General features: G+C 46.7%; 1 protein-coding gene across 2 annotated transcripts in view; it reads left to right on the top strand.

Annotated features, from left to right (window-relative positions):
* Positions 1–435: 435 nt before the first annotated feature.
* The window catches only part of melk (maternal embryonic leucine zipper kinase), a 148,677-nt gene continuing 133,625 nt past the window's right edge, over positions 436–15,487 (top strand). For both annotated transcript variants that reach the window (XM_085983708.1, XM_085983701.1), the window contains exon 1: positions 436–620. The gene's annotated coding sequence lies outside the window, so the exon portion shown is untranslated. The remainder of the gene's footprint in view (positions 621–15,487) is intronic.

Raw genomic sequence — 15,487 nt, 5'->3', positions numbered from 1 at the left:
GAGGGAAGGGGCGAGACAAGACAGGGAGGGAAGGGGCGAGACAAGACAGGGAGGGAAGGGGCGAGACAAGACGGGGAGGGAAGGGGCGAGACAAGACGGGGGAGGGAAGGGGCGAGATGAGACGGGGCAACACGAGACGAGATGGGGGAGCAAAGGGGCGAGACGAGACGGGGGGAGGGAAGGGGTGAGACGAGGGTGAGGTGAGATGGGGGGGCAAGACGAGGGGTGGGGGGGAGAGAGAGGGACGGGGCCAGGGTGGGGGCGAAACGGAGGGGGACGGAGAGGAAAGGGTTGTGGGGAATAAACGAAGGGGAGCGGGGGCAGAGAGAAATAAGTCGGAGAATGTTTATTTAGTATCGGTGCCTGGGTTTGTTACCGAGCTGTGCCTAACGCATTGATCGGACCCAGTGAGCTGAGTCGCTCTCCGCGCCGCCCGGCACGGCCACTCCGGGACCGCACTCACACCGAGCCTGCGTGTCGGTTCCGATCTGATTGGCCAGCCTACGCCTCGGACCGGAAGTTATGATTGGAGGAGGGAAATTCGATCGTTGGGCTCGAGCGGATTCAAAAATCAAACGGGCGCGAGGAGCCGAGCCGAGCACACAGACACCGAGAGCCAGGTAAATTCACAGGGATAGTCCCACATCTACACACAACGAGCGGGATCGCGGCACATAGAGACGTCCCGGGTGGGAACTGTCTCCGGGACACGGACGTGGTTGTTGGTTTGGGAGAGAGATCCCCCACCCCTGGACATAAACGCGGCACAAGGGGAGGGAGGGTCGTGCCGGGTTCGGGTTCGGGTTCGGGTTGATATGACGCGCGAGGGTCACCTTTACATTGGGGACTTGGCCTGGATTGAGGCAGGATCGAAGGTCTAGTACTTGGGGTAGGTCGCCCCCTTTTTTTTTGGAGAGGGAGGAGCGACTGTCATCCGAGGGGGTGCGTTAAGAAATGTCCTGTTGGCAGGGCTGCGCTGGAGATGGGCTAAACCTGTATCTTTTAATTTTGTGTAAGAAATAACTTTCACGCCCCCGGGACGTCCTAAAGTACTTCACAGCCAATTGATTGGTTACTTTGGAGTGCTGTCACTCTAGTTTTGTAGGTGTTGGTTGATAAATATTGTTCAGGACACCAGGACGCTCCACTGCTCTTGGAATAATGCCGGGGAACCCATCGGGGAGGTTTAAAAGACAACATCCCCGCCAGTGCAGCACTCTCTCAGTACTGCACTGGAGTGTTAATCTAGCTTTGGAGTGGGACTTGAACCCACAACTTTCTTATTTGGGTGAGAGCGCTGCCCATCACCAAGTCAAGCTGACAGTGAAAAATAGTGGAATAAGTTGAATAATATGAGTCTAAATTCAGAGTATGTTAAAGTACAGAAATAGTATATTTGCCCGGAACTTGCAGTTCTGATGACGGCAAACTGGCAGCGTTTGCCGTCATTTCGCCTTTGAAACTGACCGCAACTTCAGGATATAGCGCACGCGCAGCCTAACGTGGAAATCCTGAAGTTGCGGTCTCTCATTCACTGCCCCTCCACAGGCTGCGCTGTGGACCCCCCTTCTCCCCAAAAGCCAGGCAATCAGTGAAATCATTGATCTGACAAAAAAAACTTCCCGTTTCTGAACAAATGTCGCTGTTAGAAACCCCATAAAAAGTTAGACCCATTCAAATGAGGTGTAACTGGGTTTTTAACAGCGATCTGAGTAATAACTACTCCAAGAACCATTCTGGCCCTGAAAAACTAATTTTATATTGGTGGAATGTCAAATTTCTCCATTAAGTTAAAAATTATTAGATTTTAAAATGAATTAAAAAAAAATTTTTAAAGTTTGTTCATGATATTTCAGCTTCTACCTTAACCCAATGTATATGTCACAATCTTTATTTCGCTCTCTCTAAATTTTTAAAAAAGTGATTATTAGTGCTTTCTATTTCCTGGTTCCCTGTCTGTGAGAATTCTGCAATGTGATTGGCTGCTTAGACAACTTGTGGGATTCCCACTATGCTATGTTGATTTCAATTGCACATCGGAAAAGCCTAACTTGTCACAGAGATCATAAGATCTTTGTGGGAAGCTAACTTCGGGGCCAGTAGCGACTGTCTTTGCTTCCCCAATGACCGCATATTACGGGTCATTCAATCCATCAAGTCTGTGCCAATATTTTGAGTCTAATCACTCTCCCTGCTTGCTCCCCATGCACTTTTTAATATTCCTCCTTTTCAAGCAACTCTCTAATTCTCTTTTTATAATAATTCATGGGCTGTGCAACAAACTGTTGTTGAAGTAGAGAATTTTACATTCTGGCTGACCTCTGACATTTTTCCTCACCACATTCATTTTATTTTATGATTATCTTGAATTTGTGCCCTATTGTTACTGACTGATTCCACTGGTCCACAAATCAATCATGTTCTTAAAGACCTTTCTCGGGTCACCTCTCAACCTTCTCTGCTCCAATGGGGAAAAATACTCTACTTCTGGGAGTTTTCTGTAATAGTGAGCCCTCATGCTAGAAAACCATTGCTGCACCTTTTCCATTGCTTTTTTTAGCCTTTCTATAATCGGGTGCTCATTATTGTGCACAATATTCCAACTGTGGCTTAACTAAAGTCTTGTACAAGTTTAACATTGGCTCTTTGTTTATGTTAGCTTTGGCTCAGTGGTAGCATTCTTGCATCTGAGTCAATAGGTTGTGGCCTCAAGACCCATTCCAGAGAATGAAGTATAATTTTTTTTTTTAATTCATTCATGGGATGTGGTCATCGCTGACAAGGCCAGCATTTATTGCCCATCCCTAGTTGCCCTTGAGAAGGTGGTGGTGAGCCGCCTTCTTGAACTGCTGCAGTCTGTATGGTGAAGGTACTCCCACAGTGCTGTTATGGAGTGAGTTGCAGGATTTTGACCCAGCGATATACTTCCAAGTCAGGATGGTGTGTGACTTGGAGGGGAACTTGGAGGTGGTGGTGTTCCCATGCGCCTGGTGCTCTTGTCCTAGGTAGAAGAAGTCACGAGTTTGGGAGGTGCTGCCGAAGAAGCCTTGGCGAGTTGCTGCAGTGCATCTTGTAGATGGTAGACACTGCAGCCACGGTACGGTGGAGGGACTGAATGTTTAAGGTGGTCGATGGGGTGCCAATCAAGCGGGCTGTTTTGTCCTGGATGGTGTCGAGCTTCTTGTGTTGTTAGAGCTGCACTCATCCAGGCACTTATCAGCCCAAGCCTGAATGTCGTCCAGGTCTTGTTGCATGCAGGCATGGAGTGCTTCATTATCTGAGGAGTTGATGACTGCACAGTGTTCAGTGCTTTTCACAACGAACATCCTCATTTGTGACCTTATGTTGGCGGGAAGGTCATTGATGGAGCAGCTGAAGAGGGTTGGGCTTGGGACACTACCCTGATGAACTCCTACAGCGATGTCCTGGGGCTGTGATGATTGACCTTCAACCACCACAACCATCTTCCTTTGTGCTAGGTATGACTCCAACCATTACCTGACATGAGTATTTCCAGCATTTTCTGTTTTTATTTATAATCAAGCTTCAATGTTTTACACAATCGAGCAAGTACTTACAAAGCCAACCAAACACTATGCACTGTGAAGTAACAAATAAACAGTCAATAAACCCCCCCGATTCCCATTGAGTTCAGTTTTACTAGGGCTCCTTGATGCCACACCCGGTCAAATGCTGCCTTGATGTCAAGGGCAGTCACTCTCACTTCGCCTGTGGAATTCAGCTCCTTTGTCCATGTTTGGACCAAGGCTGTAATGAGGACGGGTGTCAAGTGGCCTCGGCAGAACCCAACCTGGGCATCAGTGAGCAGGTTATTGGTGAGTAAGTGCCGCTTGATAGCACTGTCAATGACTCCTTCCATCACTTTGCTGATGATTGAGAGTAGACTGATGATGTGGTAATTGGCCGGATTGGATTTGTCCTGCTTTTTGTGGACAGGACATATCTGGGCAGTTTTCCACATTGTTGGATAGATGCCAGTGTTGTAGCTGTACTGGAACAGCTTGGCTAGAGGCGCGGCTAGTTCTGGAGCACAAGTCTTCAGCCCAAGTCTTCAGCTCGATAGCCAGGATGTTGCCGGGGCCCTTAGCCTTTGCTGTATCCAGTGTGCTCAGCCGTTTCTTGCTATCACGTGGAGTGAATCGAATTGGCTGAAGACTGGGTTCTGTGATGATGGGGACCTCGGGAGTAGGCCAATATGGATCATCCACTTGGTACTTCTGGCTGAAGATGGTTGCAAATGCTTCAGCCTTGTCTTTTGCACTCACGTGCTGGGCTCCACCATCATTGAGGATGGGGTTATTCATGGAGCCGCCTCCTCCTCCCATTAGTTGTTTAATGGTCCACCACCATTCATGACTGGATGTGGCAGGACTGCAGAGCTTTGATCTGATCTGTTGATTGTGGGATCGTTTAGCCCTGTCTATAGCATGCTGCTTCGGCTTTTTAGCATGCATGTATTCCTGTGTTGCAGCTTCCCCAGGTTGGCACCTCATTTTTAGTTACACCTGGTGCTGCTCCTGGCATGCTCCTCTACACTCCTTATTGAACCAGGATTGGTTCCCTGGCTTGATGGTAATAGTAGAGAGAGGGATATGTCGGGCCATGAGGTTACAGATTGTGGTGGAATACAATTCTGCTGCTGCTGATGGCTCACAGCGCCTCATGGATGCCCAGTTTTGAGCTGCTAGAGCTGTTCTGAATCTATCCCATTTAGCATGGTGGTAGTGCCATACAACATGATGGAGGGTTTCCTCAGTGTAAAGACGGGACTTCGTCTCCACAATGACTGTACGGTGGTCACTTTGCCGATACTGTCATGGACAGATGCATTTGCGATAGGTAGATTGGTGAGGTCGAGGTCAAGTAGATTTTTCCCTCGTGTTGGTGTTCTCACCATCTGTCGCAGGCCTAGACTGGCAACTATGTCCTTCAGGACTTGGCCAGCTCTGTCAGTAGTGGTGCTACCGAGCCACTCTTGGTGATGGACTTTGAAGTTCCCCACCCAGAGCATCACTCCTTTTGCCCTACCATTGATGGCCATGCCTGCAGCAATCTAGGACCCCATGCTCTGAAATTCCTTCCCTAAACCAGTCTGTGTCTCCTCCTCCAAGACCCAATTAAAAACCTCCTCCTTAACGACGCTTTTGATCACTCCTAACAAATCTTCTTTGGCTCGATGTCTTTTTTGATTTTGCCCTTGAAGCATCTTGGAATGCTTTTCTATGTTAACACTTACACCTATATAGTGCATTTATCATTGTATAGGTAACCCACATGTTTGCACCTGATAATCAATTTCATTATTTACACTGAATGTAAGTGACATTATAGTTGCTGATGTCTGTGTTGTCCATCTGTTTTGAATTTGGGTACCGCATTGGCTTGTTTCCAAACTACTGGTACCTCCCTGGTGTCCAGTTAATCAGGCATAATGGTTGTTGGTGCCTTTTGACATCATCTCCTCCATAATTTTTTTCCCGAACTTTGCAATTATTATCTTCTTTCCCTGGTGACTTATGTAGAAATACATAGAAGTTACAACATTAAAATAGGTCATTTGGCCCAACCAGTCTATGTTGGCGTTTACCCTCCACATGAGCAAATATTTCTAATTGCATTTGCCCACCCTGTTCCCATATGCCTTCAATCGCTTTTCCACCTATTCAATCTAATTTTGAATGTTGACATAGTTTCTGTCTCAACCACTAACCCTGGAAGAGAATTCCACATCCTCACATCTGTGTGCAAAGAAGTCTCTCCTGCCCTCTGTTCTAAATCTCTTGCATTTATCTTGTATCTATGGCCCCTCGTTCTTGAAGAAATAATCTGTTAGAATTTTTACTATCTTGTGCTTCTCCTCAATTTTGATTCCATTCGTATCTTTTATGGTTTATGCCTGTTCATTGACTGTCCTTTTACTGAGGTTACAGATTGTGGAAGAATACAATTCTGCTGCTGCTGATGGCCCACAGTGCCTTATGGATGCCCAGTTTTGAGCTGCTAGATCTGTTCTGAATCTATCCCATTTAGCACGGTGGTAGTGCCACACAACACGATGGAGGGTTTCCTCTCTAAAGACGGGACTTCCTCTCCACAATGACTGTTGTAGAACTGAGTTTTTTTTAAACGGATATATGTTTAGCCTCTGCTGCTCTTTTTTTTCTAGCTCTCCTGTTTCTGCCTTTTTTTGTATTCATGACGCCCTTTCCCTTTCTCCCTGCAGGATTTCGAGAGGGTGTTTTTTCTCTCTCTTTATCACTCTCCATTTATTTGTTAATTAATTTTGGATCTCCTTTGTTTAGTCTGAGCTTGTTGACTGGCTATGTATTTAACCAACAAGCTTAGATTTAACGATCCATTTATGCATTACTGAAGTTTTATTGCACACCCAATCAATTTGCTTTATTATTCCATCATTTCATTGAATTTAGTGCTTTTAAAGTTATACCTCTGCCTGTGGTTTGGGGTATTTCTGACTCCTTGATCATTAAACTGTGGCTGCTGTCCCCTGAGGGTGCTATGACTTCCATTTCTTCTACATTACCTGGGTCATTTACCCCAGAATTAGTAAACAATCTAACCGAAAGGGAACACGTCGCCAACAGTGACCATAACATGATTGAATTCAATATTAGGTTTGAGAGGGTGCACTAATGTTTTAAATTTAGGCAAGTCTGACTTTGGAGGGTTGAGACAGAAATTGACCACAGTAAACTGGGCGGGACTGTTAATGGGTAGAACTGCAGATGATCAGTGGGTGGTGTTCAAAGAAGTGTTTGGTCCAATACAACACCTGTACCTACCCCTATAGGGCAAGAGCTCTACTTGTGTAATTAAGCAACCTTGGTCAACAAGTGAACTGAGAGACAGTATAAAACTAAAAGAATGGGTTTACATAAATGCAAATAATAGTGGCAATTCCGTGGACTGGGATAGATATAAAGCAGCAAAGAGATACAAAGGAAGTAGTAAGAGTTGCAAAAAGGAATACAAGAAAAAAACTTGAGAGGTATCAATGATAACCACATTTTTACAAGTATATTAAGAGAAAAAGGGTAATGTGGGTACCTTAAAGACAGATGCAGATGATATTGTAATTGGAGGATAGCAAATGTAACCTTGTAGGAATTGTCGTATTCCTAACTAATAACGGAGGTCGAACTCAGGAGAACAATCAAACAGGTCTTTAATGTAGGTTTAGATGAATTCCAGAAAACAACAAAGATCGATGCAGGAGAGCCATGGAGCAGGTCTTTCCCCAACAGGGATGCCACGAGGACTGAATAAGCAGTCCGGTCGTTTGCGTCGTGATGTTATCGCGTTTTCCCGCGCTTGGGGTGGTCACGCGATCTGCGACGTGACGTCATCACGTTTGCCCGCGCTCTTGGGCAGTCACTTGGTTGGCGACGTGACGTCATCGCGTTTACCCGCTCTCTTAAAGGGGCAACGCCCCGTACATGCAAACTCTATATAAACCTTAAAGAGAATTATGTACAGTAAGTAAGGGACACTCGGTGGTACCGCTACAACCTCGCTATTTAAGAAAGGAGGGAGAGAGAAAACGGGGGAACTATAGACCTGTTAGCCTCACATCAGTAGTTGGGAAAATGCTGGATTCTATTATAAAGGATGCAATAACTGGGCACTTAGAAACTAATAGTAAGATTGGGCAGAGTCAACATGGATTTATGAAAGGGAAGTTCTGTTTGACAAACCTATTGGAGTTCTTTGAGGATGTAACTAGTGGAGTAGACAAAGGGGAACTGATAGATGTGGTGTATTTGGATTTTCAGAAGGCCTTTGATAAGGTCCCACACAAGAGGTTGGTGAACAAAATTAGGGCACATAGAATTGGGGGTAATATACTAGCATGGATTGAGAATTGGTTAACAGACAGAAAACGGAGTAGGGATAAACGCGTCTTTTTCAGGATGGCAGGCTGTTACTAGTGGGATAGCGCAAGGATCGGTGCTTGGGCCTCAGCTATTCACAATCTATATCAATGATTTGGATGAGGGGACTAAATGTAACATTTCCAAATTTGCTGATGAAACAAAGCTAGGTGCAGTATCAGTTGTGAAGATGTGAAGAGGCTTCAAGGGGATCTCGACAGGCTCAGTGAGTGGGAGAACATGACCGATGGATTATAATGTGGATAAATGTGAAGTTATCCACTTTGGTAGAAAAAACAGAAAGGCAGAGTATTTCCTAAATGGTGAAAGATTGGGGAATGCAGATGCTCAAAGGAACCTGGGTGTCCTTGTACATGAGTCACTGACAGTGAATGTGCAGGTGCAGCAAGCCATTAGGAAGGCAAATGGTATGCTGGCCTTCATTACAAGAGGATTTGAGTACAGGAGTAAAGAAGTCTTACTCCAATTATATAGGGCCTTGGCGAGACCACACCTGGAGTACTGTGTACAATTTTGGTTTCCTTACCTAAGGAAGGATATACTTGCCATAGAGGGAGTGCAACAAAGGTTCACGAAATTGATTCCTGGGATGGCGGGACTGTCGTATGAGAAGAGATTGAGTAAACTAGGCCTGTATTGTCTTGAATTCAGAAGAATGAGAGGGGATCTCATTGAGGCATACAAAATTATTACAGGGCTCGATAGGATGGATGCTGGGAGAATGTTTCCCTTGGCTGGGGAGTCTAGAACCAGGGGCCACAGCCGCAGGATAAAGGGTAGGCCATTCAGGACTGAGATGAGAAGAAATTTCTTCACACAGAGGGTGGTGAATCTTTGGAATTCTCTACCCCAGAGGCTCGGTCATTGGGTATATTCAAAACAGAAGTCGATAGATTTCTGACTAGTAAGGGCATCAAGGGATATGGCAATAGGGCTGGTGAATGGAGTTGAGGCAGAATATCAGCCATCATCTCATTGAATGGCGGAGCAGGCTCGAAGGGCCGAATGGCCTACACCTGCTCCTATTTCTTATGTTCTTATGTTATGAAAATAAGGAAATAGCAGACTTGCTAAATAATTACTTTATCCTCTTCCTTTACTGGGATGACCGATATAAAGTATGTGAGATACGAGGAAAAATAAAAATAAATCGAGGGGAGGACCTTACTAGATTTAATAAAAGTATATATTTTTTGTAATGGAGAAAATAATGAGACTGAAGATTGACTAATCTCCAAGACATGATGGTTTCCACCTCGGGGTATTAAAACCAGTAGGTGAGGAAGTTGCAGATGCATGATCTTCCAAAACTCTTGCTTCAGGAGGATGTAACTAGCAGGGTAGATGAAGGGGAACCAGTGGATGGAGTATATTTGGATTTCCAAAAGGCATTCGATAAGGTGCCACATAAAAGGTTATTACACAAGATTAGGGCTCACTGGGTTGGGGGTAATATAGTAGCATGGATAGAGGATTGGTGAACGGACAGAAAACAGAGTAGGGATAAACAGATCTTTCAGGTTGGCAGGCTGTAACTAGTGGGGTGCTGCAAGGATCAGTGTCGGGGTTGCAGTTATTTACAATCTATATTAATGACCTAGATGAAGGGACTGAGTGTAATGTATCCAGGCTTGCTGATGATACAAAGCTAGGTGGGATAGTAAGCTGTGAGGAGAACACAGTGTGCAAATGGATATAGATAGACTAAGTGAGTGGGCAGTAAGGTGGCAGATGGAGTATAATGTAGGGAAATGTGAGGTTATTCACTTTGGCAGGAAGAATAGAAAAACAGAATATTTTTTAAATGGTGAGAAACTTTGGTGTTGAGAGAGATTTGGGTGTCCTCATGCAAGAAACACAGAAAGCTAGCATGCAGGTACAGCAAGCAATAAGGAAGGCAAATGGCACGTTGGCCTTTATTGCAAGGGGGTTGGAGTATAAGAGTAAGGAAGTCTTGCTACAATTGTACAGGGCCTTGGTGAGACCACACCTGGAGTACTGTGCACAGTTTTGGCCTCCTTATCTAAAGAAGGATATACTTGCCTTGGAGGCGGTGCAACAAAGGGTCACTAGATTGATTCCTGGGATGAGAGCGGCGATGGCGGGAATCTCGGCGGAGCGGCGAGGCTTTAAAAGGCGGCAGAGACCAGGTAGGCTTACCAATCTCCAATCTCAGAGAGAGGGAGAGGAGTAAAAAGTAATCGAAGTGTGATGTCACCAGAAAGCAGGTAAGTGATTGATTGGTGAGTATTTCTCTCTTTTTAAACTCGACCGACACACTGGCACTCCCACGGGGCAGCACTTCAGCATGCGGAGCAATCTGCTGGAGCACAGATTACTGGCCTGCTGCGGCGCGGTGAGGGCCCCGGGGAAACCTGCCCGATCCAGCGAGGGTGACAGCAGTTAGTGCTCGCGTGGCCTCAATCTGCGTCTGCATGAGACCAGCCACTGACTGCATTGCAGCACTTAGCATTTGCGTGGCAGATGCCTGTGCTGCACCGAAGTCCTGGACACTCCTTGCCAGTAACTCGATGGATTCGGGCATCCTTGCCACTGCAGCCATGAGCTCAGTGTGCCTTTGCTCCACCTGGGCGCTCATTTCAGCGAGGACCTGCACCTCGTCTGCGCTCATTGCAGCAGGACTCGAGGCCATATTCTCCCTCCGGGAAGAAGGTCCCCAAGCTTCCCTACCCACCTCGCGTTGCTGCAGCCCGCTGGGTCCTGGAGCTTCACCCTCATCAGACCATTCCCCCCCGCTCCCCTCCAGGGAAGGCATGTCCCCAGTATGGCCATGGGCTGCCTTGGCAGAGGGTTGTGCTGATGGTCCGGCTTCCTCTTCCTCCTCGCCTTCAGATTCACTCCCAGTGGCAGCTTGAGGGCCCATCTCCTCACCTGGTGAATCAGCATCTGAAAGCAGGGAGGTACAAGAGTGGCTTTAGTGTGAGGACAGGGTGGCAGCAAGGGAGGCATGAGTGCAGCGATGTACCGATTTGGATTGAAAGTGTCAAAGGATGCTGTTGTGAGGAACAAGTGGAAGGAGAGAGGTCAAAAAGGTGATGACCTTGCCATTGCTGTCCATAACGGGGTCGGCGTCTCCAGTGGGGACGGGGCCAAGCATCCGGCTTGCCACAATCCGGTGGACTCGCTGCTCCAGATCGGTCAGGGCCTGAAGGTGAGGCCGGCCTCCCCCGGTCCGTTGCTGCTGTCTCCTATTATGCGCCAGTTTGCCCTGCAAGAAAAAGGACGGGGTCTGAGTAAAGATGCAGCCATGCTCTTTGCTGAAATGCCTCCCATGGTCAAATAGCCCTTACTGTGTGCAGCCATGCTCCTGGCTGAAATGCCTCCCATGGTCGAATAGCCCTTACTGTATGTAAAGTGCTGAATCTGCGTGAGAGTTTCCTGAAAGGGCCATAGGTGTTGGATGAGTGCTGGGCATTGGGGCTTTCAAGACCCTTTGGCCATAAAGCGAGGTCGAGATGGAGGGATGAAGAGGTTTCTGAAAAAGACACTCACCCTGACGACCCGAGTGAGGTCGTTGAACTTCTTCCTGCATTGCACAAGGGTCCTAGGCACCATGCTGCTGGAGGTCACTCTGTGAGCCACCTCCCTCCAAGCTTTTCGGTACTCGCTGGGCAGAGGCCTCCTGCCACTCTCCAGGTACAGGAGAGATCGCCTGTGCTCCACTGCGCCAACCAGAGCCTCCAAGGCCCCCTCGCTGAAGTGCTGCGCTCGCTCCCTGGCCCTCTCCATGGTCCTTGGCTTCAGGATTTGGCAACAGGTCTGTCCAGGCCGAGATTCAGGGCTCCGATGTGCAGGGTGCGGCTGCAAATCAAGATCGACCCTCCCCTTTAAGAGCTGACCGGCACCAGCGTGTCTGTGTGCAATCGCTAACTGACAGCACCTGCGCTGCGCCCGCCCTCTGAGGTAGCACCTCGCTCCTCCGGCTTAGCGCCTTGAGAGTCGTGCAGCGCCTGATTTAGTGCTGCAATCAGCTCCAGGGGCGAAAGAGACCAATTTAGCAGTAGGTGGCGATAATTTGCGCCCCAAATGGGACGATACCGAATTTCTCCCCCTATGTGTCTAATCAAATGAGCAACATTTGGTGCTGTTGTCCATGGTGGTAGAAGTTTGAGAGACCTGAAGTAAGTGGATAGTGATGATCAGAAAAACACTTTTTCCCCAGCCATGGGTACATTTAAAGTATAATGCAGCTATGCGCAAGACTTTCAGTGCAATACTAGTGTATCTCCCATGAAAGAAAAAAGACTTGCATTTATATAGCGCCTTTCATGATCATGACACCATGGCATTATCTATAGATAGAATGGGATCTGGAGCACGTTTGTTATGTTTACTGTGCTTTCATTCTGAGCTGGTTAAGGGGTGCAAAGAGCATAGGACAGTAAGGATGAGTGTAAAGAGGCCTGGGGAGGGAGGACCGGGGAGTAAATTGGGTCAGGTGAGTATTGGGTTACGGGTGCAGTAAAGGAACTGACCAGGGCTGCAGGCTGGGATTTTGGGTCATGGGTGGGCTAAGGAAACTGACCAAGAGCTTGACAATACTGCTTGGACAGGCATAAAGATGGTTTGGGACAGGGTGGTGTAAATATCATACTGGTGTAGTAATAATGTGGTTTTCTGAAGTTGGGACAATATAGTGAGAACTTTATCATGCATTCTAACTAATGCTGTGTCTGAACTAGAAATGCTTGATAAACATGCTGGATGCAAAAAGCTGGAAAATATTTGATTTCCTTCCACCATGATGACTACAACAACTTATATTTTTATAGCACCTTTAACATAGGAAAACCTCCCAAGGCATTTCACAGGAGCATTATAAAACAAAAATTTGACACCGAGCCACACAAGGAGATATTGGGGCAGATGAGCTAAAGCTTGGTCCAAGAGGTAGGTATTAAGAAGCAACTTAAAGGAGGGTAGAGAGGAGGAGAGGTTCAGGGAAGGAGTTCCAGAGCTTAGGATCTAGACAGCTTAAGGCACGGCCACCAATGATTGAGCAATTAAAATCAGGGCGTGCAGATATCTCGGAGGGTTGTGGGGCATGAAGAGATTAGAGATCGGGAGGGGGGAGGCCATGGAGGGATTTGAAAACAAGGATGGAAATTTTAAAATCAAGGCGTTACTTAACCGGGTGGAAATGTAGATCAGCGAGCATGGGTGAATGGGACTTAGTGCGAGATAGGACACGGGTAGCAGAGTTTTGAATGACCTCAAGTTTAGGGAGGGTAGAACATGGGAGTCCAGCCAGGAGTGCGTTGGAATAGTCAACATAGAGGTAACAAAGACATGGTGGACTCCAAGCTTACGAAGGCTGAGAGGTGGTGGTGAGGTAGAGCTGAGTGTCGTCAGCGTACATGTGGAACCTGACGCTGTGTTTTTGGATGTTGTTGCCGAGGGGCAGCCTGTAGATGAGAAATAGGAGTGGGTCAAAGATAGATCCTTGGGGGACACTAGAGGTAACGGTGCGAAAAGAGAAGACATTGCAAGTGATTCTCTGGCTACAAATAGATAGATAAGAATGGAACTAGGTGAGTGCAGTCCCACCTAGCTGGACGACAGTGCAGAGGCATTGGAGGAAGATGGTATGGTGAACCGTGTCAAAAACTACAGACAGGTCGAGAAGGATGAGGAGGGATAGTTTACCTTTGTCACAATCACATAGGATGTTATTTGTGACTTTGATAAGTGCTGTTTTGGTACTGTGACAAGGGTGGAAACCTGATTGGAGGGATTCAAACATGGAGTTCTGGGAAAGATGAGTTCTGACTTGGGAGGCGACAACACATTCAAGGACTTGATAGGAAAGGGAGGTTGGAGATGGGGCAGTAGTTTGCAAGAACGGAGGGGTGATGACTGCAGATTTGGAGGAGAGAGAACCATTAACGATATCAGCTAACAGTACAGAAAAATGTAAGGGCCTGAATGTTTGGGGTGTATTTTATGGTCAATCATTGTTAAGCTGAGTTTCAGAAGGTGTTTTCCAGTCAACATCCTGATTGAGCTAAGAACATAGAAGAGTTCCCTTTAGAGACGGTATTATTTTTCTGCAGGTCCCAAATCGGTGGAATTTCCCGCCTCTGCTGGTCTATAACACATTAAGTGAATGAGTGCAAATGCAAGCATATTCACCTTTTAAGCAACCTCATATAACTGAACATACCCCTCTTTAGTGATGATGGTGTAAACTCGAGTGCAGTATATTCAGTGCACTGCTTTTGTGGAACCAACTACCAGTTAGCTGGAGGGAATACAATGCATCCAGGGACCAAAAGTGAAGCCATTTCCCCTATGAATCTTGAAGGAATCTGCTGTCTCCCAAGGACCAGGAGGAAATCTACGACCATCCCTGCTGCCAGGAGGAAATCTACGACCATCCCAGCTGCCAGGAGGAAATCTACGACCATCCCAGCTGCCAGGAGGAAATCTACGACCATCCCAGCTGCCAGGGACCAAGAAAGATTCTAAAGGAAATGATTGCCATAAGGGAGCTTGAAACAAGCTGCTGCTCAAACAAACCTGAAGATAACAGAAAATGCTGGAAAAACTCAGCAGGCCAGGTGAGTGTAGTGAAATGGCAAGCTTGGTTTGTGGAGAAATGGGTGCATGATTAATACTTGAAACTTGGCAGTTGACTGTCTGTCTGAGAAGGAATGATTAAAACCCGTTCAGGGACCCATCTAAACTGTCTGCTGCTGCATCTTCTCCAAAAGCACCAAGAATCCCACAAATTTAATGTAAATGTGTTATCTTGGGGTGGGGGACATAGTGCCTAGATGGACCATATCAGATTTCAGGCTATTTAATCTCTGAATGATCCAGATGTGCATAGTACAAGATTTAAAAATGATGAATGGTTTTAGATAGAGTAAAGAGAAACTGTTTCCAATGGCTGAAGGGCCGATAACCAGAGGGCACAGATTTAAGGTGATTGGCAAAAGAGCCAGAGGCAACATGAGGAAAAAAAAATTTACGCAACGAGTGGTTAGGATTTGGAATGCGCGCTGCCTGATAGGGCGATGGATACAGATTCAATAGTGGCCTTCAAAAGGGAATTGGATAAATACTTAAAGGAGAAAAAATTGCAGGGATATGGGGAAAGAGCGGGGGAGTGGGACTAACTGGACTGCTCTTCGAAAGAGCCGGTGCAGACTCGATGGGCTGAATGGCCTCCTTCTGTGCTGTACTATTCTATGATTCTATGATTTAACTCTGTGGTTTATACTTTCTAAGCTCTCTGTGGTGTAGCGGGGACTGTTTGTAAACCAGGGCCCTTAAATATATCATTTAACTGTAGTGTAATTGGTGGGATTGATTTGATTTAATTTATTTTGAATTAATTAAAGGGTAAGTCATGGCAGGACAGCCCGGTCCCGTGGTATGCTCCTCCTGCGCTATGTGGGAACTCGGTGACACTTCCTGTGTCCCTGACAACCATGTGTGCAGGAAGTGTATCCAGCTGCAGCTACTGGCAGACCGCATTGTGGCGCTGGAGCTGCGATAGGATACATACTGGACCATTCGCGATGCTG

This window comes from Somniosus microcephalus, chromosome 1 (genome assembly GCF_052327205.1).
Source record: "Somniosus microcephalus isolate GS21.2 chromosome 1, FLI_Smic_1.0, whole genome shotgun sequence".
Taxonomy (NCBI): domain Eukaryota; kingdom Metazoa; phylum Chordata; class Chondrichthyes; order Squaliformes; family Somniosidae; genus Somniosus; species Somniosus microcephalus.
This window is presented reverse-complemented; position numbering and strand designations above follow the sequence as displayed.